This window comes from Bombina bombina, chromosome 3 (assembly GCF_027579735.1).
Source record: "Bombina bombina isolate aBomBom1 chromosome 3, aBomBom1.pri, whole genome shotgun sequence".
Classification (NCBI taxonomy): Eukaryota; Metazoa; Chordata; class Amphibia; order Anura; family Bombinatoridae; genus Bombina; species Bombina bombina.
In genome coordinates, this window is record NC_069501.1 from 1,126,924,423 (window position 1) to 1,126,949,888 (window position 25,466).

The 25,466-nt window shown below is 40.8% G+C and overlaps 1 protein-coding gene across 1 annotated transcript in view; it reads right to left on the reverse strand.

Moving 5' to 3' along the window:
• Positions 1 to 25,466, reverse strand: part of CDK8 (cyclin dependent kinase 8) — a 399,753-nt gene that overhangs the window by 186,623 nt on the left and 187,664 nt on the right. The window lies entirely within an intron of this gene.

Below are 25,466 nucleotides of genomic sequence, written 5' to 3' on the forward strand. Positions count from 1 at the left end.
TGCATTCAATTATTTACTGAATCCCAACAGCAGCAACGACAGAGGAGGCAGGTGAGGCAGTGTCTCCCCCTGTCATATGGGCCAAAATAAATCACAGTAAATTTAATTAAAAAAACATAAATTTTAGCTATGGAGAGAGGCAGCAAGCAGGTCTGCTTCTCTTTATTGTGTAATATAGCTAGTGATTTGTTACGAGACGCGAGCTCCAGCGCCACCCACTGGTGGTTGTAAGCTCAACGTAGCCAAAAAGAGCCCAATAGAGGCAGCTCTCATAGAAACCTCTTGGGGGGAGCCAATCAGTGCCGGTCTTGGGGAGACAAGCCAGCCAGTAAAACAGAGGAAGAGGCGGAGCAGCAGTTGCGGGAAGAGAGTAAGTCCTCCTGACCTGACAGAACTGAGGAGGACGTGAGCTCAGCTAAGCTGCTGCCTGCAAGAGCATTCAGAGACTGGAGGAGAGGAGACTCTATTGAAGGACGAGACCGCTTACCGGTAAGTATGTATATATTTTTTCTAGCACAGTGCAACTCATCTCACACAGCCTGAGCCTAAGCCTTACTATTAGGAAGGAAGTGGGGGGTGCTGTGGGGGGAGGGATTTTGGCACAGGCAAGGTGAACTTATTTTTCAAAACCACTATTACACAATGACCTGCAATCTGAACCTGTAAGTAAAAGCAGCATCTCCTTACCTAGTCATATATTGGGTAACTAAACAGTTAAAAGAAAATATGTATTCCTTATTATTATTTTTTTTTTAATCTAAATGTAGCAGTTGGGTCATTTTAAATAATAACTGTTTTTTTGTTTTTTTTTAGAAAGCATTTTCTTGTTCAGAATTTACTATTTTTTTTATTGTCAGGTGTACAGAGGTGTGTCTCTCTCCACCAATAGAATTGTATTTATTAGCCAGTAAATGGGAATAAGGAAACATACAATGGATATTGCTATATTAGTTTAATAAATAACAGTTTTTTATTAAATGTAACTGTCCAGAAAGTAATTTAATTAATAAAAACACAATTTATGCTTACCTGATAAATTTATTTCTCTTGTGGTGTATCAAGTCCACGGATCATCCATTACTTGTGGGATATTCTCATTCCCAACAGGAAGTTGCAAGAGGACACCCACAGCAGAGCTGTAATATAGCTCCTCCCCTAACTGTCATAGCCAGTCATTCGACCGAAAACAAGCCGAGAAAGGAGGAACCATAGGGTGTAGTGGTTACTGTAGTTTAAATTTAAAAATTACCTGCCTTAAAATAACAGGGCGGGCCGTGGACTGGATACACCACAAGAGAAATATATTTATCAGGTAAGCATAAATTGTGTTTTCTCTTGTAAGGTGTATCCAGTCCACGAATCATCCATTACTTGTGGGATACCAATACCAAAGCTAAAGTACACGGATGAAGGGAGGGACAAGGCAGGAACTTAAATGGAAGGAACCACTGCCTGTAAAACCTCTCTCCCAAATATAGCCTCCGAAGAAGCAAAAGTATCAAATTTGTAAAATTTTGAAAAAGTATGAAGCGAAGACCAAGTCGCCGCCTTGCAAATCTGTTCAACAGAAGCCTCATTTTTAAAGGCCCAAGTGGAAGCCACAGCTCTAGTGGAATGAGCTGTAATCCTTTCAGGAGGCTGCTGTCCAGCAGTCTCATAGGCTAAGCGGATTAAGCTTCTTAACCAAAAAGAAAAAGAGGTTGCCAAAGCCTTTTGACCTCTCCTCTGTCCAGAATAGACAACAAACAAAGCAGATGTTTGACGAAAATCTTTAGTAGCTTGTAAGTAAAACTTTAAAGCACGGACCACGTCCAGATTGTGTAACACAAGGATGGAACCACAATCTCTTGATTGATATTCTTGTTAGATACCACCTTAGGTAAGAACCCAGGTTTGGTACGCAGGACTACCTTATCCGTATGAAAAATCAGATAAGGAGAATCACATTGTAAGGCAGATAGCTCAGAGACTCTACGAGCCGAGGAAATAGCTACCAAAAAAAAAAAAGAACTTTCCAAGATAAAAGTTTGATATCTATGGAATGAAGAGGTTCAAACGGAACTCCTTGAAGAACCTTAAGAACCAAGTTTAAGCTCCATGGTGGAGCAACAGGTTTAAACACAGGCTTGATTCTAACTAAAGCCTGACAAAATGCCTGAACGTCTGGAACATCTGCCAGACGCTAGTGCAAAAGAATAGACAGAGCAAAAATCTGTCCCTTTAAGAAACTAGCTGACAATCCTTTTTCCAAACCTTCTTGGAGAAAAGATAAAATCTTAGGAATCCTGACCTTACTCCATGAGTAACCCTTGGATTCACACCAATAAAGATATCTATGCCATACCTTATGGTAAATTTTCCTGGTGACAGGCTTTCGTGCCTGTATTAAGGTATCAATAACTGACTCGGAGAAGCCACGCTTTGATAAAATCAAGCGTTCAATCTCCAGGCAGTCAGCCTCAGAGAAATTAGATTTGGATGGTTGAAAGGACCCTGAAGTAGAAGGTCCTGTCTCAGAGGCAGAGACCATGGTGGAAAGGATGACATGTCCACTAGATCTGCATACCAGGTCCTGCGTGGCCACGCAGGTGCTAACAGAATCACCGATGCTCTCTCCTGCTTGATCTTGGCAATCAGTCGAGGGAGCAGAGGAAACAGTGGAAACACATAAGCCAGGTTGAAAGACCAGGGCGCTGCTAGAGTATCTATCAGTGTCGCCTTGGGATCCCTGGACCTGGATCCGTAACACGGAAGCTTGGCGTTCTGGCGAGACGCCATGAGATCCAGTTCTGGTTTGCCCCAACGGAGAATCAGTTGTGCAAATACCTCCGGATGGAGTTCCCACTCTCCCGGATAAAAAGTTTGACGACTTAGAAAATCCGCCTCCCAGTGCTCTACACCTGGGATATGGATAGCTGATAGGTGGCAAGAGTGAATCTCTGCCCAGTGAATTATTTTTGAAACTTCTAACATCTCTAGGGAACTTCTTGTTCCCCCTCGATGGTTGATGTAAGCTACAGTCGTGATGTTGACCGACTGAAATCTGATGTACCTCAGAGTTGCTAACTGAGGCCAAACCTGAAGAGCCTTGAATATCGCTCTTAGTTCCAGAATATTTATTGGAAGGAGAGACTCCTCCTGAGTCCATGATCCCTGAGCCTTCGGGGAGTTCCAGACTGCACTCCAACCTAGAAGGCTGGCATTTGTTGTTACAATAGTCCAATCTGGACTGCGAAGGTCATACCTTTGGACAGATGGACCCGAGATAGCCACCAGGGAAGAGGATCCCTGGTCTCTTGGTCCAGATTCAGTTGAGGGGCCAAATCTGTGTAATCCCCGCTCCACTGACTGAGCCTGCATAGTTGCAGCGGTCTGAGATGTAAGCGTGCAAACGGCACTATGTCCATTGCCGCTACCATTAAGCCGATTACTTCCATACACTGAGCCACCAAAGGGCGCGGAATGGAATGAAGAACCCGACAGGAATTTAGAAGCTTTGATAACCTGGACTCCGTCAAGGTAAATTTTCATTTATACAGAATCTATCAGAGTCCCTAGAAAGGAAACTCTTGTGAGTGGGGATAGAGAACACTTTTCCTCGTTCACTTTCCACCCATGCGACCTCAGAAATGCCAGTACTACGTCCGTATGAGACTTGGCAATTTGGAAGTTTGACGCCTGTATCAGGATGTCGTCTAAATAAGGGGCTACTGCTATGCCCCGCGGCCTTAGGACCGCCAAAAGCGACCCTAGAACCTTTGTAAAGATTCTTGGGGCTGTAGCTAATCCAAAGGGAAGAGCTACAACTGGTAATGCCTGTATTGAAAGGCAAACCTGAGAAACCGATGATGATTTTTGTGTATCGGAATGTGAAGATAAGCATCCTTTAGATCCACTGTAGTCATATATTGACCCTCCTGGATCAGTGGTAGGATGGTACGAATAGTTTCCATCTTGAACGACGGAACTTTGAGGAATTTGTTTAAGATCTTTAGATCCAAAATCGGTCTGAAGGTTCCCTCTTTTTTGGGAACCACAAACAGATTTGAGTAAAAACCCTGTTCCTCCTTTGGAACTGGATGGATCACTCCCATAACTAGGAGGTCTTGTACACAGTGTAAGAATGCCTCTCTCTTTATCTGGTTTGCAGATAATTGTGAAAGGTGAAATCTCCCTTTTGGGGGGGAAGCTTTGAAGTCCAGAAGATATCCCTGGGATATAATTTCCAACGCCCAGGGATCCTGAACATCTCTTGCCCACGCCTGGGTGAAGAGTGAAAGTCTGCCCCTACTAGATTCGTTACCAGATAGGGGGTCGTTCCTTCATGCTGTCTTAGAGGCAGCAGAAGGCTTTTTGACCTGCTTACCTTTTTTCCAGGTCTGGTTTGGTCTCCAGACCGTCTTGGATTGAGCAAAAGTTCCCTCTTGTTTATTATTAGAGGAAGTTGATGCCGCACCTGCCTGGAAGTTTCGAAAGGCACGAAAATTAGACTGTTTGGCCCTAGATTTGGACCTGTCCTGAGGAAGGGCACAACCTTTTCCTCCCGTGATATCAGCAATAATCTCCTTCAAACCAGGCCCGAATAGGGTCTGCCCCTTGAAGGGAATGTTAAGTAGCTTAGATTTTAAAGTCACGTCATCTGACCATGATTTAAGCCATAGCGCTCTGCGCGCCTGTATAGCAAAACCAGAATTCTTAGTCGTTAGTTTATTCAAATGAACAATGGCATCAGAAATAAAATAATTGGCTAGCTTAAGTGCTCTAAGTTTGCCAAGTATGTCATCCAATGGAGTCGCTACCTGTAAAGCCTCTTTCCAGAGACTCAAACCAGTACGCCGCAGCAGCAGTGACAGGGGCAATGCATGCAATGGGCTGTAGGATAAAACCTTGTTGAATAAATATTTTCTTAAGGTAACCTTCTAATTTTTTATCCATTGGATCTAAAAAAGCACAACTGTCCTCGACAGGGATAGTAGTACGCTTTGCTAGAGTAGAAACTGCTACCTCCACCTTAGGGACTGTCTGCCATAAGTCCCGTGTGGTGGCGTCTATTGGAAAACATTTTTCTAAAAATAGGAGGGGAAGAGAACGGCACACCTGGTCTATCCCATTCCTTATTAATAATTTCTGTAAACCTTTTATGTATTGGAAAAACATCAGTACACACCGGCACTGCAAAGCATTTATCCAGTCTACACAATTTCTCTGGCACTGCAATGGTATCACAGTCATTCAGAGCAGCTAAAACCTCGCTAAACAACATGCGGAGGTGTTCAAGCTTAAATTTAAATGTAGAAATATTAGAATCAGGTATCTTTCCTGAGTCATTAACATCACCCACTGACTGAAGCTCTCCTTCCTCAGCTTGTGCATATTGTGAGGCAGTATCAGACATGGTTCTTAAAGCGTCAGTATGCTCTGCATTTTGTCTCACCCCAGAGCTATCTCGCTAACCTCTAAGTTCAGGTAGTCTGGCTAATACCGCTGACAGTGTATTATCCATGACTGCCGCCATGTCTTGTAAAGTAAACGCTATGGGCGCCCTAGATGTACTTGGCGCCATTTGAGCGTGAGTCCCTTGGGCGGGAGTCAAAGGGTCTGACACGTGGGGAGAGTTAGTCGGCATAACTTTCCCCTCGTCAGATTCCTCTGGTGATAATTTTTTATAAACAGAATATGATCTTTATTGCATAAAATGAAATCAGTACATTTGGTACACATTCTAAGAGGGGGTTCCACCATAGCTTTTAAACATAATAAACAAGGAGTTTCTTCTATGTCAGACATGTTTATACAGACTAGCGATGAGACTAGCAAGCTTGGAAAACACTTTAAATCAAGTTAACAAGCAAATATAAAAAACGGTACTGTGCCTTTAAGAGAAACAAATTTTGTCAGAATTTGAAAAACAGTGAAAAAATGCAGTAAATCAAACAAAATTTTTACAGTGTATGTAATAGGCTAGCAGAGCATTGCATCCACTTGCAAATGGATGATTAACCCCTTAGTTCAAAAAACTGATCAAAAAAACGAAATAGACGTTTTTTAACAGTCACAACCAACTGCCACAGCAAGCTGTGGTCCTACCTTCCCCAATAAACGACTTTGGAAAGCCTTTGAGCCCTTTAGAGATGTCCTATAGCATACAGGGGACTCCTGAGGGAAGCTGGATGTCACAGTTTGTAATTTTAACTGCACCAACTGTAACTTTTATACTATAACAGTGGAAAGCCTCAGTAAACTGTTTCTAGTCAAAATTTAAGCCAGCCATGTGGAAAAAACTAGGCCCCAATAAAGTTTTATCACCAAAGCATATATAAAAACGATTAAACATGCCAGCTAACGTTTTATATTGCAATATCATAAGGGTATTACCCCTGGGAGTAAGCATGATACCAGTCGTTATTAAATCACTGTATTCAGGCTTAACTTACATTAATCCGGTATCAGCAGCATTTTCTAGTGTTTTCCATCTCTAGAAAAAATTATAACTGCACATACCTGATAGCAGAATAAACTGCACGCCATTCTCTCGCTGAAGTTACCTCATCTGTGTAATCCCCTCAGACATATGTGAGAACAGCAATGGATCTTAGTTACAACCTGCTAAGATCATAGAAACCTCAGGCAGATTCTTCTTCTATTTACTGCCTGAGATAAAATAGCACAACTCCGGTACTATTTAAAAATAACAAACTTTTGATTGAAGAAAATAAACTAGCTATATTTAACCACTCTCTCCTACAACGACCTTGCTTGTTGAGAGTTGCAAGAGAATGACTGGCTATGAAAGTTAGGGGAGGAGCTATATTACAGCTCTGCTGTGGGTGTCCTCTTGCAACTTCCTGTTGGGAATGAGAATATCCCACAAGTAATGGATGATCCGTGGACTGGATACACCTTACAAGAGAAATGAAGCAGAATAGATTATTTTGCTTGTATTTGCTGTGAAATCCAACGTTACTAATTGTGCCCCTACGGTGTAGATCATGGGGAGAACACTCATGTTTCAGATAAAAAAAACACAATATTAAACAACTTTACATGCATATGCCCTTTGGCTTCAACCAGTTAGTACTTATTTAATATTTGCATATTATTTTAGAAAGTGCAACACATTTTTTATTTCTCTTTCCCAATACATATATTGGTTATCTATTTCTATATCTGCATTAACATTTTTCTTTTGCAGTTTATTATTATTATTATACTTTATTTATTAAGCGCCAACATATTCCGCAGCGCTGTCCATGGATACAATTCATTTAAAGGTAAGTAGTACCAAGCCTTCCCCTCTCTCCACCCTTTGATACAACCTATAAGATAAACATACATACTTACACGTTGAGCTTTGTATGCAGTATATTCCCTGGACTGCATAACAAATTTTACTGACAAATTGCTGGCAGATAATTGTTGCCCCTTTCTCCAGGCGACAATGCCATGGCTATCATACTTCACATTGCCTGGAAAGTGTGCACAATCCCCATTAGACCTTTTGGCTGCGGTGCAAATCAGGCTTCATTTAGTTTGTGCTTAACCAAGTCTAAAGGCCATTTTTCTCTTTCTTTCTTTCTTTCTCTCTCTGAAGCCTTTTATGCTGCTGAACACCTTTTTCCAGATGTCAGTTCTCCTCTACCTCTCTAACTGTACATTCAGTGTAACCTGCACTGGCAGATCCTCTTAGCCGATACCTTTTTCTTTTTAGTACGGACAACCTCTCACCTATAGTGAAGTCTAACACCTCACAATCCCAGGTTCACTGTCAGTCTAGGATTTATTTAGAACTCATCCTTTCTGATCAGTTAGGCTCTGTCTGTCCCTTCAACAACCCATCAATAACACTGTATATCTTCCCATTGTGCTTCCTAGTCTGCAAATGTTGTCCTGCTGTCTTTTTGCTCTGCTCAAGACCTACCTCTTTCCTTTTTTCTTGCTACCTCTTCATTTCTGTCTACATTTTCCTAGAGCTACACATTCTGTGGGACACTCTGCTTTGCTCCAGTAGACTTGTCCTAAATTTGAGCTTCTAGCTTTAACCCTTACGCTACCTACACTAAACTAGTTCTCAGATTTCTTACCCCAGAATTCTATAATTTTCTCAACCTTGCCCTATATCCTTTATCATTTTTATATTTGTCTTTTGTACATTTTTACCAGGTCATCCACATACCTAATGTTCCCTTTGCTGCAGCAAAATGTGTTGCTACTTTACTAATAATTATAAATATATGTAGACTGCTTTGAGGTAGCAGTCCTGCACAGCATGCTACAGCACTGACAATGGTTTTATGATTTTTAACAAGCTGTTGTGTATGCAGCTCTTAAATGCTTATATACTAAGTATGTATTTTGAAGGAATGGTGCTATATTATCCTTTGCATTTACTTACAACCTCAAGTTGTAACTTCATCTAGCTCAGTGAGCATGAGATTCTTGTTATATTTGATATCTTCAATACACAATATATGATGTGCCATTCAAGTTATACCATACAAGGATGCAAAAAACTTTTTTTATAGAACCTTGGTCCAGCTCCCAGGACATGTAATTAGTTTGCATAGAAACTCCTCCCGGAGTATAGACGGGGTTAAGAAATTCCTCCCCTGAGTATAAAACAGGGTAATGAACAAAGCTCTGGAGGTCAAAATACAGAGTTTAAGAATCGTCCTTGGTTCTAATAATCTGACACTAACTACTCATCCCAGTTCACCAAAAGAACCTATTTCGTTGAAAATGAGGAGATAAGTTAAAGTTCACTGATAGAATTTCTTCAAGTAAACTAGAGATGCTAAAAATTGTAATCCCATGCGTAAGTGTAGAAATAAAGCATAGGCTGGAGTTACCATCATGCAGAGGCTTTATTGCTAGGTAAACAAATAGTCTAGATATTTAAACCATGCTCAACAACTGAACGCTAAGGGAGACAGCTGACACGTATGGCTCTGCTACTAACGCTGGAGCTAGCAGTAAAAAAACACCAGACAAGACAGCTGAGAAGCCGAAGGGATTCCGGAACGCCAACACCTAGCAGGGTCAAACCCAAGGCGATAAGTAACGGTAAATGAGAACATGTGACTAGAACTTACGATAGCTGGATAAGCCTCTGTAAGTAATTACTTTAGCGGTGCAGTCCGCAAGTTGCGATGTCCCCAAGTTCAGTATACCAGAGTAGAACAACTACTCTCTTCGAGCTTTGTAAAGGTTGGTTAGCGCCATGTATTCAGGGAACCAATAAAAACATGCCTACGATTGTTTCACCAACTGGCTTTGCAAGGGCTTGTAATTACCATTTCACCACAGCTTCCTTAAATAGCAACCTTTGTGTCAATCCCCCAGAAACACATCACGTGAATTATAGTTCCTATTTACATACAAAATGTTCACTATTAGATATTTGTTGCAATTAATGTTTACCTTAATTACAGTTAGATACTCAATACCCACCGTTAGTTTGACACGCTACTAAGCACCCTATTAAATAGTTAGATTGCATTTGTTTAAATTATTTCCATACATGATGCTTCAAAAAATAAGTGGTATAGTGTGTGTCAATTTAAATGTAATCATTTTGGCCCCCACCTTCATGAAAAAGTTAAACCATATGCAGTCAATATTTAAAGCTGCAGTAATATCAATTCAGTTATCATCCAAAGAAATAAGGAACCTCCCAGGTAATTGAGAATATTACAATGGTTACAACTTTAAAAAAGCCAATTCGGTTATCATCTACGTTGATACAGAGAAACCCCTCAATGGAGGATACAAAATACAGAATTTAAAACTTGTGCATTATGAAGCAACAAGATGTTCTGTTTAGAGAATTAGGGATAACTTTACAAAAAAGTATACGAGTTCCTCATTTAAACCCACTGGAGACAGGGTAGCTAGATTAAATATTCATCTGCTTTTGTGTTGCAGAAGGATTTTATCTTCTAATGTTATCAAATTTTATCAAGATTTATGCATACGCACTCTTCAGCGAAAAAAAAACCCCTTACGTCCTCATCTCTTTTGAAAGCATAAAATCCTATATAGGTGGGGTTATCCCTTTGCCTTACACATCTCTCACGACAGCAAACTGTTCACTCTCAAGTCAGAACAAGATATTCCAGTGATCTGCAAGTATTTGAACATTGATGAGCCAGAGATGCACCAAAACTCCTCTTCTCTACAACAACCTGGACCCAAAGATACAAATGCCTTCGCACGAAGATCCAGGTGGACCAGGGTAACGAAAAAGAAAAAATTCAAAACCTGAACTGAACTTCTGGGCAATGTGGTGAATGTTCATTGGGAGGTGGTGAGGCCCATTGGTGGCGTGTGTCCGACCTTTTTATTGATTTAACATTGTTTGTATCTTTGATGTTAGTATGATGTTCAACTTTGACATGTTTAGATTAGCTATACTGCATTTACCTGCATTGAATCCATTTACATGCATGGGCATCTAGATGCCCAGACTCTTGTTATTGTTCAATTTATATAAATGTTATGTTTTTTATTCATTTTTTACTATGTATGCAATGGTTGCTGTAGGGGTAAGTTTCCTATCCACTATTTTATCGTTCAGTCCTTTAGATAAACTACATCCTATTCCTAAGATTATGTTGCAGTTTTATGTGATAGTAATTTACGATTACACTAGGCCCCAACACCAATGTTTGATCACAAAATGTCTGTGGATATTGCCCACTGACCCCTCACAGGGGCTTTACACGTATATATGGCTCTTCCAACGCTCAATCTAGTCTCACATAATGTGAGAGGTCTAAATACAGACACCAAAAGACGCACACAGCGCTAAATCACTATTGAAATTTACATGCAAATGTGATTTTTTTTTTTTTTTTACAGGAAACCCATCTCACTAGACCACACATACCCAAATACTGGTCCAGAGAATTCCAACAGAGTTTCCATTCCACTGCTGGTTCGAAGACAAGAGGGGTGTCAATATTATTACATTCCTCACTACACTTTATGCACACTAAAACAATATCGGACAAGGAGGGTAGATATTTGTTAGTTCATGGTCAAATACAAGGAGAGGATGTTCTGCTTTGCAATGTCTATGCCCCGAATGAAAGGCAGGACATATTCTTCAGCGATATTACACATCTACTGTCAGACTGGTCACAAATGAGGATCATATTAGCAGGAGACTTTAACATTGACCTCCAGGCACTTAAATACACACCAAATATACATCTTACCAAAAAGCAAGCTTGGTTGAGAACAGCAGCCAATAATATCGTAAAAACTTACTCTCCTTACATACACTTACTGACACATGGAAATCCCTGTACAGGGTTACAATTGATAAGACATATTTCTCAGCAGCTCACAACAGCTACTCAAAGCTTTACTATATCCTGATTAGTCAGATTCTACGCCCATTGCTTTTATCTGCTAGCATACATATCTCCACATGGTCAGACCACTATCACACAGATATCACTTAAAGGAATAAAAGACACAAGTAGAATCCAGACGTGGACCTATGACCCGTCCTGCCTTCGAGACAAATAAAAACGAACACGCTACAGGCTTTGGGGGAATACTGGAATATAAACGTAGGTACCACGAGAGTCCGATTTCAGTATGGGCTGCCCATAAGACAGTTCTTAGGGGTATACTAATAAAAGAGAAAGCAACACTCAAAAAGAAAAGGAACTCCATTGTTGCTGGTCTTAAAGACATTGAGACACTGGAAAAACAACACAGATTAACATTAGCTGCAATCACCCTAAAACAGTTACAACATTTAATTTATACGCCTCACCTCCCGCCCCCTCATATCTAGAGCCCACATTAGGGTTCAACCTAGGTGAATTATTTTCACTACAAATCCATGCAATTTACTTATGATGTATCAATGTCTTGATGGCAACTGTATCCGGACCTGCGTGTCCGAACCTTTTGTTTGTATCTTTTTGAACAGGGGTCCTGCGTGTCCCCAAGTGTAACTTTAATTTCAAAACCAAATAAAATAAAATAAAAAAAATGAACATTATAAATTAATATGGAACATAAAGGACCATTATTAAGATTTAATAAAATCATGCATACAAAAAAAAAAAAGTTACAACAAAAAAGACAACAGCTTAATACGATTCTTAATGATCAATCTGTAAAATATGCCCACAGAATAAAAAAAAGCATTACTTCTTGTACGCCAACAAGCCAGACAAGTATTTAGCCAAAAAAATTAGGGACAATTACATGGCTGCATCCATCCCCACACTGCACAGAGGCGACGGCAGGGAAACATCTCACCCCGAAGAGATAGTGGACACTGGACACCTTTGCTTCATATTACAGCACATTATACGATGGTAAAAAAGTAGTCCACAGCCCCTCTACACAAGATTTACTCACTGACTTCCTCACTAAGGCAAACTTGAGGAAAATCACAGACACAAATAGGGAACAATCGAATGCCAAAATTACCACTAACGAAGTTGTCAAAGCCATTAAAGACCTCAAACCAGGGAAAGTTCCAGGGCCAGATGGTTTGCCTGGCGAATACTACAAGTTATTTGCGGGCACCCTGATCCCACATCTCACACAATTCGTGAAACATATTCTAGAAGGTTACCCATTGCCCAAAGATTTACTTCAGGCAAAAATCATAGTAATCCCAAAACCGGGGAAGAATCCAAAGCATTGTTCAAGTTACAGACTGATTTCCCTCATAAATCAGGATATCAAAATTGTTACAAAAATTCTGGCTAATAGACAAACAAATCCTTACAGCTATTATACACCCCGACCAAGTGGGTTTCATTAAAGACAGAGAAGCCCCAGATAACGCAAGGAGAATGGTGTCAGTGTTGGATTATCTTAAAGCTCATAGAGAGCCTTCTCTGCTTCTCTCATTGGATGCGGAGAAGGAATTCGACTGGGTAGACTGGGGGATACATGTTGACGGTTCTGGGCAATATAGGATTTAGTGGGCCCTTTATTTCCGCAATTAAAACACTATATTCTTTCCCCACTGCACATGTAAGAGCGATTGGCCATCAGTCACACACATTTTACATTCTAAATGGTACAAGACAGGGGTGCCCACTGTCACCCTTGCTCTTTGCAATATGCATAGAACCACTGGCTGAATCCATCCGTAAGGAGGCAGACAGGGGTTTAGAGGTGGGGGGGGATATCTTACAAAAAAAACTTTATTTGCAGATGATGTTCTATTGACCCTGGCCAAACCTTTGGATTTCCCTGCCTATTGTATACGATATTCTAAACAAATTTTCAGTTATTTCGGGTTATAAGATCAATATAGACAAATGTGAAGCTCTACCCATTGATATTCCAAGACATATTATTAAGCTTATTGAAACTAATTTTGACTTTAGATGGGCAAAGGATCATATCCAGTATTTGGGGGTGAAACGGACATCTGACTATGACAAACTTTATCAGGCTAACTATCTTGCTCTCTTTAAAACTATGAAAAATGAAATCGCTAAATGGCAGCATCACAGCTTTTCCTGGTATGGTAGACTTTCCTCTATAAAAATGAACTTGCTACCCAGATTACTGTACTCTCTTTAGAGTACTGCCGATCAAGGTACACAAAAAAGACCTAGACGCCCTGCAATCCACACTACTCATTTACTTACGGGGCAACAATGATGCAAGAATAACAGAATTTATGTTTACCTGATAAATTACTTTCTCCAACGGTGTGTCCGGTCCACGGCGTCATCCTTACTTGTGGGATATTCTCTTCCCCAACAGGAAATGGCAAAGAGCCCAGCAAAGCTGGTCACATGATCCCTCCTAGGCTCCGCCTACCCCAGTCATTCGACCGACGTTAAGGAGGAATATTTGCATAGGAGAAACCATATGATACCGTGGTGACTGTAGTTAAAGAAAATAAATTATCAGACCTGATTAAAAAACCAGGGCGGGCCGTGGACCGGACACACCGTTGGAGAAAGTAATTTATCAGGTAAACATAAATTCTGTTTTCTCCAACATAGGTGTGTCCGGTCCACGGCGTCATCCTTACTTGTGGGAACCAATACCAAAGCTTTAGGACACGGATGAAGGGAGGGAGCAAATCAGGTCACCTAAATGGAAGGCACCACGGCTTGCAAAACCTCTCTCCCAAAAATAGCCTCAGAAGAAGCAAAAGTATCAAACTTGTAAAATTTGGTAAAAGGGTGCAGTGAAGACCAAGTCGCTGCCCTACATATCTGATCAACAGAAGCCTCGTTCTTGAAGGCCCATGTGGAAGCCACAGCCCTAGTGGAATGAGCTGTGATTCTTTCAGGAGGCTGCCGTCCGGCAGTCACATAAGCCAATCTGATGATGCTTTTAATCCAAAAAGAGAGAGAGGTAGAAGTTGCTTTTTGACCTCTCCTTTTACCAGAATAAACAACAAACAAGGAAGATGTTTGTCTAAAATCCTTTGTAGCATCTAAATAGAATTTTAGAGCTCGAACAACATCCAAATTGTGCAACAAACGTTCCTTCTTTGAAACTGGTTTCGGACACAAAGAAGGTACGACTATCTCCTGGTTAATGTTTTTGTTAGAAACAACTTTTGGAAGAAAACCAGGTTTAATACGTAAAACCACCTTATCTGCATGGAACACCAGATAAGGAGGAGAACACTGCAGAGCAGATAATTCTGAAACTCTTCTAGCAGAAGAAATTGCAACCAAAAACAAAACTTTCCAAGATAATAACTTAATATCAACGGAATGTAAGGGTTCAAACGGAACCCCCTGAAGAACTGAAAGAACTAAGTTGAGACTCCAAGGAGGAGTCAAAGGTTTGTAAACAGGCTTGATTCTAACCAGAGCCTGAACAAAGGCTTGAACATCTGGCACAGCTGCCAGCTTTTTGTGAAGTAACACAGACAAGGCAGAAATCTGTCCCTTCAAGGAACTTGCAGATAATCCTTTCTCCAATCCTTCTTGAAGAAAGGATAGAATCTTAGGAATCTTTACCTTGTCCCAAGGGAATCCTTTAGATTCACACCAACAGATATATTTTTTCCATATTTTGTGGTAAATTTTTCTAGTTACAGGCTTTCTGGCCTGAACAAGAGTATCAATAACAGAATCTGAGAACCCTCGTTTTGATAAGATCAAGCGTTCAATCTCCAAGCAGTCAGCTGGAGTGAGATCAGATTCGGATGTTCGAACGGACCTTGAACAAGAAGGTCTCGTCTCAAAGGTAGCTTCCATGGTGGAGCCGATGACATATTCACCAGATCTGCATACCAAGTCCTGCGTGGCCACGCAGGAGCTATCAAGATCACCGACGCCCTCTCTTGATTGATCCTGGCTACCAGCCTGGGGATGAGAGGAAACGGCGGGAATACATAAGCTAGTTTGAAGGTCCAAGGTGCTACTAGTGCATCTACTAGAGTCGCCTTGGGATCCCTGGATCTGGACCCGTAGCAAGGAACCTTGAAGTTCTGACGAGAGGCCATCAGATCCATGTCTGGAATGCCCCACAGTTGAGTAATTTGGGCAAAGATTTCCGGATGGAGTTCCCACTCCCCCGGATGTAATGTCTGACGACTCAGAAAATCCGCTTCCCAATTTTCCACTCCTGGGATGTGGATTGCAGATAGGTGGCAGGAGTGAGTCTCCGCCCATTGAATGATTTTGGTCACTTCTTCCATCGCCAGGGAACTCCTTGTTCCCCCCTGATGGTTGATGTACGCAACAGTCGTCATGTTGTCTGATTGAAACCGTATGAACTTGGCCTTTGCTAGCTGAGGCCAAGCCTTGAGAGCATTGAATATCGCTCTCAGTTCCAGAATATTTATCGGTAGAAGAGATTCTTCCCGAGACCAAAGACCCTGAGCTTTCAGGGGTCCCCAGACCGCGCCCCAGCCCATCAGACTGGCGTCGGTCGTGACAATGACCCACTCTGGTCTGCGGAAGGTCATCCCTTGTGACAGGTTGTCCAGGGACAGCCACCAACGGAGTGAGTCTCTGGTCCTCTGATTTACTTGTATCTTCGGAGACAAGTCTGTATAGTCCCCATTCCACTGACTGAGCATGCACAGTTGTAATGGTCTTAGATGAATGCGCGCAAAAGGAACTATGTCCATTGCCGCTACCATCAAACCTATTACTTCCATGCACTGCGCTATGGAAGGAAGAGGAACGGAATGAAGTGTTTGACAAGAGTTTAGAAGTTTTGTTTTTCTGGCCTCTGTCAGAAAAATCCTCATTTCTAAGGAGTCTATTATTGTTCCCAAGAAGGGAACCCTTGTCGACGGAGATAGAGAACTCTTTTCCACGTTCACTTTCCATCCGTGAGATCTGAGAAAGGCCAGGACTATGTCCGTGTGAGCCTTTGCTTGAGGAAGGGACGACGCTTGAATCAGAATGTCGTCCAAGTAAGGAACTACTGCAATGCCCCTTGGTCTTAGTACCGCTAGAAGGGACCCTAGTACCTTTGTGAAAATCCTTGGAGCAGTGGCTAATCCGAAAGGAAGCGCCACGAACTGGTAATGCTTGTCCAGGAATGCGAACCTTAGGAACCGATGATGTTCCTTGTGGATAGGAATATGTAGATACGCATCCTTTAAATCCACCGTGGTCATGAATTGACCTTCCTGGATGGAAGGAAGAATTGTTCGAATGGTTTCCATTTTGAACGATGGAACCTTGAGAAACTTGTTTAAGATCTTGAGATCTAAGATTGGTCTGAACGTTCCCTCTTTTTTGGGAACTATGAACAGATTGGAGTAGAACCCCATCCCTTGTTCTCCTAATGGAACAGGATGAATCACTCCCATTTTTAACAGGTCTTCTACACAATGTAAGAATGCCTGTCTCTTTATATGGTCTGAAGACAATTGAGACCTGTGGAACCTCCCCCTTGGGGGAAGCCCCTTGAATTCCAGAAGATAACCTTGGGAGACTATTTCTAGTGCCCAAGGATCCAGAACATCTCTTGCCCAAGCCTGAGCAAATAGAGAGAGTCTGCCCCCCACCAGATCCGGTCCCGGATCGGGGGCCAACATTTCATGCTGTCTTGGTAGCAGTGGCAGGTTTCTTGGCCTGCTTTCCCTTGTTCCAGCCTTGCATTGGTCTCCAGGCTGGCTTGGCTTGAGAAGTATTACCCTCTTGCTTAGAGGACGTAGCACTTGGGGCTGGTCCGTTTCTACGAAAGGGACGAAAATTAGGTTTATTTTTGGCCTTGAAAGACCTATCCTGAGGAAGGGCATGGCCCTTACCCCCAGTGATATCAGAGATAATCTCTTTCAAGTCAGGGCCAAACAGCGTTTTCCCCTTGAAAGGAATGTTAAGTAGTTTGTTCTTGGAAGACGCATCCGCTGACCAAGATTTCAACCAAAGCGCTCTGCGCGCCACAATAGCAAACCCAGAATTTTTCGCCGCTAACCTAGCCAATTGCAAAGTGGCGTCTAGGGTGAAAGAATTGGCCAATTTGAGAGCACGGATTCTGTCCATAATCTCCTCATAAGGAGGAGAATCACTATCGATCGCCTTTACTAGCTCATCGAACCAGAAACACGCGGCTGTAGTGACAGGGACAATGCATGAAATTGGTTGTAGAAGGTAACCTTGCTGAACAAACATCTTTTTAAGCAAACCTTCTAATTTTTTATCCATAGGATCTTTGAAAGCACAACTATCTTCTATGGGTATAGTGGTGCGTTTGTTTAAAGTAGAAACCGCTCCCTCGACCTTGGGGACTGTCTGCCATAAGTCCTTTCTGGGGTCGACCATAGGAAACAATTTTTTAAATATGGGGGGAGGGACGAAAGGTATACCGGGCCTTTCCCATTCTTTATTTACAATGTCCGCCACCCGCTTGGGTATAGGAAAAGCTTCTGGGAGCCCCGGGACCTCTAGGAACTTGTCCATTTTACATAGTTTCTCTGGGATGATCAAATTCTCACAATCATCCAGAGTGGATAACACCTCCTTAAGCAGAGCGCGGAGATGTTCCAACTTAAATTTAAATGTAATCACATCGGGTTCAGCTTGTTGAGAAATTTTCCCTGAATCTGAAATTTCTCCCTCAGACAAAACCTCCCTGGCCCCCTCAGACTGGTGTAGGGGCATTTCAGAACCATTATCATCAGCGTCCCCATGCTCTTCAGTATCTAAAACAGAGCAGTCGCGCTTGCGCTGATAAGTGGGCATTTTGGCTAAAATGTTTTTGATAGAATTATCCATTACAGCCGTTAATTGTTGCATAGTAAGGAGTATTGGCGCGCTAGATGTACTAGGGGCCTCCTGAGTGGGCAAGACTGGTGTAGACGAAGGAGGGAATGATGCAGTACCATGCTTACTCCCCTCACTTGAGGAATCATCTTGGGCATCATTTTCAGTGTCACATAAATCACATCTATTTAAATGAGAAGGAACCTTGGCTTCCCCACATTCAGAACACAGTCTATCTGGTAGTTCAGACATGTTAAACAGGTATAAACTTGATAACAAAGTACAAAAAACGTTTTAAAATAAAACCGTTACTGTCACTTTAAATTTTAAACTGAACACACTTTATTACTGCAATTGCGAAAAAGTATGAAGGAATTGTTCAAAATTCACCAAAATTTCACCACAGTGTCTTAAAGCCTTAAAAGTATTGCACACCAAATTTGGAAGCTTTAACCCTTAAAATAACGGAACCGGAGCCGTTTTTATCTTTAACCCCTTTACAGTCCCTGGTATCTGCTTTGCTGAGACCCAACCAAGCCCAAAGGGGAATACGATACCAAATGACGCCTTCAGAAAGTCTTTTCTATGTATCAGAGCTCCTCACACATGCGACTGCATGTCATGCTTCTCAAAAACAAGTGCGCAATACCGGCGCGAAAATGAGGCTCTGCCTATGATTAGGGAAAGCCCCTAGAGAATAAGGTGTCTAAAACAGTGCCTGCCGATATTATTTTACAAAAATACCCAGATTAAATGATTCCTCAAGGCTAAATATGTGTATTATGAATCGATTTAGCCCAGAAAATGTCTACAGTCTTAATAAGCCCTTGTGAAGCCCTTATTTACTGTCTGAATAAAAATGGCTTACCGGATCCCATAGGGAAAATGACAGCTTCCAGCATTACATCGTCTTGTTAGAATGTGTCATACCTCAAGCAGCAAAAGACTGCTCACTGTTCCCCCAACTGAAGTTAATTCCTCTCAACAGTCCTGTGTGGAACAGCCATGGATTTTAGTAACGGTTGCTAAAATCATTTTCCTCTTACAAACAGAAATCTTCATCTCTTTTCTGTTTCAGAGTAAATAGTACATACCAGCACTATTTTAAAATAACAAACTCTTGATTGAATAAAAAAACTACAGTTAAACACTAAAAAACTCTAAGCCATCTCCGTGGAGATGTTGCCTGTACAACGGCAAAGAGAATGACTGGGGTAGGCGGAGCCTAGGAGGGATCATGTGACCAGCTTTGCTGGGCTCTTTGCCATTTCCTGTTGGGGAAGAGAATATCCCACAAGTAAGGATGACGCCGTGGACCGGACACACCTATGTTGGAGAAATCTAGCCAAGTTCTTAATCGCCATAGACAGCTAGGGGGAGTGGGGTTCCCAAATCTTTGGGACTATTACCAAGCCTCCAGATTGGCTCAGAATTAAATTTTGGGGAAGAAGGAATTGTGATGTAGTGTGGCCCAAAATAGAAGCTTCCATGGGGGGACTAAGCTCACCAGAAGATACTCTATGGAGGAGGGCTGTATTAGGAGCTGAAAAGGTATATAGACCACAAGCACTCTTGCTCTCGATCCAGTAGTGGAATAAGTCCGTACATACAGACAAACTGATCTCGGACCATACTAGAATACGACTGTTAAAATATATTATTCCAGGTGATAGCCACTCACTCATTGACAAATGGGAGAATAAGGGTCTGAACAGGGTGGCTGATTTCCTGCATAAAAGGATCCCCACTCACATTCACTCAATTACAGGAGAAAGTAAGTCCACTTCCCCTGCATTGGTTTTTATATTTACAGATACTGTCTGCCATCCACACATATATTCAGCAGGGCAATGGGGGACTGACTACGACATTAGAGAGAGGCAATGTAGTGCATTAAACAGACCCAAACAAGCAATTTCACACATGTATCTTGCTATCCAATCAACAAAAACTAAGAGCAAGCCACCTATTGTTAGTAGGTGGGAAACTGATTTAGAGATGGACATACTGATGGGGGAGTGGAATTCGCTGATATATGAGGCTAGCAGGGGGTTACTGAGCGCTGATTTAAGGGAAAACTGTATCAAATCGGTGTTCCGATGGTATTTGACCCCTGTGAGGACAGCATATTCCATTAAAGGAAGCTCAAGCAATTGTTATAGAGGGTGTCAGACTAGAGGAACTTACATACATATGTGGTGGGAGTGCCCCAAAGTCAAGGAAACTTGGATGAGGGTGTCGGACTTTCTGTCCAGACTAATAGACCAAATTACAGTTTCAGCTCCACAAGCTTTATTGAATATTAGAAACAGAAACTACAATACACATATTAATACATTCCTTAAGATAATATACACCATTGTCAGGACTTCCGTAGCTAAGTATTGGAAGACGGGTGTTCCGGAGTGGTCTGAGATTATGATTCAAATCAAAAAGACTTATGCAATGTATGAGACAGCTGCTCATCTACAAAATACTGTTGATACCTTCAGCAAGATCTGGTTCTACTGGATGCTCGAGGGATGTAATAGCGACAAAGACTAAACCTCACAGACTGAAGAGATCAGGGGACTAGACTATCTGATACATTATAAGGACTGAGACATATGAGAGCTAAAACAAGGGGAAATGGGGGATGTTGCGAACACAGTGACCTATATTGTTTGTTATTGTTCTTTCTTTTTTTGTTTATTCTATATTAGTTAAACTTTATGTTTGAAAGTTGTAATGGATGCAAAAATTTGAAACATGAGTCACAATCGGATGATTTACCACGTGTCTACTCTATACATGGGACTTTGCAAGATACCAGATAGACTATTGATTTATAACACCCATTGTTGGGGTGGCTGACTGTGGTATTGTCATTAGAACTTGTTCAATTTGTATTGTGCTCAATAAAAATGATTTCAACTAAAGGAAATGCAAACAAATTTTGTCATACATATGATAGAGAAACTTAAGCATGCTGACTTTGATTTTGCATGAAATAAGGTTAAAGTTATGGAAAATTCACCAACCTTGCTAGTCCTCAATGCATAAAACTCCATAAAATTAGTATAAGGTTCATTCATCAAAACGCTTGAAATCACAACTTTAAATGTATTATTCATAATGAAACAGCTCAGTTTCCATTGTGCGCTCCGGCAGCCCACACCGCCACTAAGTGCTTTTTTTTTTTAATGAAGTTTTAGCTGTTGCCCAATCACAACTGTGGCATTTTGACATGTTTGGCCGATAACTGAGCTTTGCGCATGGGCAGGGTATGTTGGCCACATCATCAGAGCGTCATGCATAAGCAGAGAGCGGGTGGGTCCGCACTCTGCGGCGCTATGCAAAATTCAGGAGGAAGACTGGGAGTGAACACATGCAGGATTAAAAAGTACAGTTTTAATTATAAAAATATATAGTTAGATTACAGGTAAAAAAGTTAGCAACTATTACTTTTATCACATGCATTATTTTCCATGAGGGCATTTGCATATCTTACCCAGAATCCTTTGCTGCTTTGGAAACAATGTAATTCAGAGGTTTTATGTTTGAAAAACAAGCCTTCTGGCTTGTCTAGATATATCTATATATATCTATCTAGATCTCTATCTCTCTCCATCTATCTATCTATATATATATATATATATATATATATATATATATATATATATATATATATATCTATATCTATATCTATATCTATATCTATATCTATATCTATATCTATATCTATATCTATATCTATATATATATCTATATATATATATATATATATATACACACATACACACACACACACACACACAGCCCTCAGTTTACGCCGGGGTTAGGTTCCAGAAGGAATGGTTGTAAATCGAAACCGTTGTAAATTGAAACTCAGTTTATAATGTAAGTCAATGGAAAGTAAGGGAGATGGGTTCCAGGCCCCTCTCAAAACATTATTTTTAAAGCTTTGAAATGAAGACTTTAAATGCTAGACAGCATTATAAACCTAATAAAATAATCACACAACACAAAATATATAATTAAACTAAGTTAAATGAACAAAAACATTTGCTAAACAGCATTATAAACCTAATAAAATAATCACACAACACAGACTTCACTTGCATTTTTCTGCAAACAGTTCTTTCTGTGCATTCCAATCTGGACTGTTATATAGACAGGAAGATCTTGTTCCTTTGAAATCTGCTCGATAGCTCAGGTCTGGTTAAACTGATTAATTTCAGCTTGCTTGGCTTTGCTGCAACACAAGCGGACAGCTCCTCCTACTGACTATTTTAATAAGTGCACTGCTTCTCAATGCTTTTCAATAGCAGTCACATGACTGGAAAAAAGGTTGTTATTCTGAAACGGTGTAAATTGAACCGTTGTAAAACGAGGGGCACCTGTATATATTTATATATTTTTTTTTTTATTATTTTTTTTTTCTCTACATTTTGGATTTAGTGTAAGATATTAAACTCACTTTTCGCCTCCCCATATTTTAAATTGCTGTTGTATTTCCCCCAGAAAACAACTTTATCAAGCAGTGATTCAACCTACTCCCAGCTGATGAGTGGCAATAACCACGAAACAGCTGTCCTGGGATTGGTCTGAATCACTGTACTACCCCTAGCTAAGCTTAGAAGCTGTGTAATGCGGCGATGCTATGGCGTAAAGGGAAGTCTGCCTTAAAAAGCAGACTAGAAGTAAAAAAGTGAGTCATTGTGAATCTCATTTGCATATCTCACCCAGAATCCTTTGTTGCATTGGAAACAGTGTAATCAGAGAGTTTCTGGGGTAAAAGCAAGTCTTCTGACTTGTCAAGATTTGTAAATGGTTTACACAATGAGTTATTTTCTCTACATTATATATATATATATATATATATATATATATATATATATATATATATATATATATATATATATATATATCTTGCTTTGCTACAGCTAGAAAGTTTCCTCATGAAAGCAGTGCACAATAACAAATGAGGACTGTTAAAAGGATTATAGGAAAGCTGAAAACTTTAAAGCTTTGACACCACAGCAGCTAATAAAAGTACAGAGATTTAAGATCTTTAAATAAAGAGCATGGACACATTAGGACCCAGTCAGTGTCTACATCAGACACTATGTACCTTTGTCTAACAAAAGCCTCATTAGTACCTACTGCACAAGATGAAATGAATGTCCTCGTAATCTTATTAGTGCCAGAGGGCTCTTCTGAATATAAACTAGTTAAAAATCATTCCCACGCAACTTAACATTAGGAATGCATTTTAAAATAAGTAAACTATATACCCTCACATAACCTTAAAAATGTAACTGTAGGTTATAGGTGAGTTTAAAAAGTGAGTAAAACCCATCTACCACAAAGAATGATTCACTGAGTATATTTACACATCTGGATATTTTCAGGAGACAGTCATTTCAACCACATGATCTCACAAGCACAGGCATTATAAAAATGAGAAGACATCTCATGTTTTAGACTCTTGACACCCTTATGTTTGTGCACTGCTGTTCAAGACAGCTTAAAACACCTAGAATAGGAAGCAAAGTAAAATCAGAGAACCAAGTACAAAAAGCAGTTTCATTTTAAATAAACTCATGAACAGGATGTTGGTTTCTGTTTTTTTATAGGTAAAGCTATTGAAAGTAGGTTATGTTTTTTTTGGGTTGTTTTTTTAAAGAAAAAAATAAATAAAACCTATTTGAGACATTATAAACATCTTTCCTTAAAGGGACAGTATACTGTAAAATAGTTTTTCTCTTGACTGCCCAGGGACCGCAAGCACGAACTGGCTGGCCGGGTGAGTGAGGACACAGCAAATTAAGCCACTGAGTATTTTACCGCACCGGAGCAGGATACAGAGCAGAAGCCCACCTACCGACGGGTACAGCCGTTATCTCTCTAAGGCTGTGCTGGGAAAGCATAAACACTAAGGGCCTGATTGCAACTGAGAGCTGAGGAACGCTGACTGGGGGCAGATGTCGGTAAGCCTGTGAGTTGATGCTCTCTTTATGTGGCGTCAACCTTAACTTTTACCTTTACATGAGGCCAATCTGGGAGGAGGTAGGTGGCAGAAAAAGAGCAATCAGTGTTAACGAAGACTGAATATTGCATTTGGTGACTCGCTGGGGGACCATATAATACCACATAACGACCCCCTGTAAAAGAACTGATAGATCCACTACTCAAGGGTGAATGAGCATAGGATCCCTGATATATATGAGGGCCCCCATCTTGCATAACAGGGGAAAACTACCTGGCTCTATCTGGAACAGCTCCATGCAGTAAGCCGGTTTGAACAAGGGCTCCTGTTATATATTTGACTCTTATGTGCATGTAAAGGGAGGACATCCTCTGATCTTTTGGAAAAGAACTGTGATAGCATTACAAGGGTTTTCTCATAACACAGCACAACCTGAGAGGCAACCGTTACATAGAGAAGGAACTTTTCACTAGAGACTCTCTAATTCCTTCTACATGGTGCACTGAGTCAGGACCTGGTGCACTGAATCAGGATCTGGGAGGGGAAAGGCTCTCCAACTAATCCTTTTTCTTTTTTCCTCCTGCAGGCTCAGACATAGACATTTGCAAACTGCTGATAGATGTTTATATTTTAACTGTATTGCAACTGTGCTATGGTATATTGTCCTGTTAACTGATAATATTACATATCAATGCTGAGAACCGCCAGATTTGTTATAGAATTGTGTGTTATAAATCAGAGCACTGGCTTAGAAGGGCTCACTAAATAACCTCTTTTTCCACGGCAGGTTCACTAATAGACGCTTGTAAACAACTGGCAGATGTTTATGTCTCATTTGAGCTACAATTGAGCTTTGTGATATTGTAATGTTGACTGATAACTTTCTGTATATATACTGAGGTCTGCATGACTTGTCATAGAGAGAGAGTGAGCAATATAGTTGTTCTTTTTCTTTTTTTTTTTCTTTTTTCTTTTTCTTTTGTGTCAACTTTTCAACCCTGAGAATTACTAGAGACAGGTTGCGCACTACTGTTGCACATAGATGAGATCTGTTGAGTCACTGACTAGGTAATAAGTGGCTAGAAATTGTATGGAGAAATTCCTAATACCAAATAGCATGGCACATAGGAATAAGAATTCAGATCGCAGAAATAAAGTGGGATCTGATATGGGTACCCAGGCCTCAACCAGCGATGTTTTTCAGGATAATTATACCCTTGACCCCCATCCAATAGTCAAGCAAATATCTACCCTATTTTTACCAAAAATAGAGAACCTCCAGAAGGGGGTTGACACTCTTGCAGAAGAGGTTAAAC